Raw genomic sequence first — 324 nt, forward strand, 5'->3', positions numbered from 1 at the left:
TTTTCTCATATGCATACAAGCCATACCATCACTGATTTATTGCGGATTTTATTTACCATCGGGGTTTTTTAACGCTTCCAGTATCACGAAATGCTTTTTAGAAAAAAAAAAAACAATCCCCTTAATACCATTTGGGGCATATATACCCTAAGGAAAAAAGTTGTCATGCCCAAATTTCTGCAGTAATTTTGTGGGAAAACTAATCTCCATTTTGATTTATTTTACAATTGTGTTTTCATTATCATCACTAATGTTTGTAAACAATTATTGATAGCTTGATGGGTAAATTTAATAAAAGAATAAAAAAAGATCGTGTATTTTTTT

Source organism: Penaeus monodon, chromosome 28 (genome assembly GCF_015228065.2).
Source record: "Penaeus monodon isolate SGIC_2016 chromosome 28, NSTDA_Pmon_1, whole genome shotgun sequence".
NCBI classification, from domain to species: Eukaryota; Metazoa; Arthropoda; class Malacostraca; order Decapoda; family Penaeidae; genus Penaeus; species Penaeus monodon.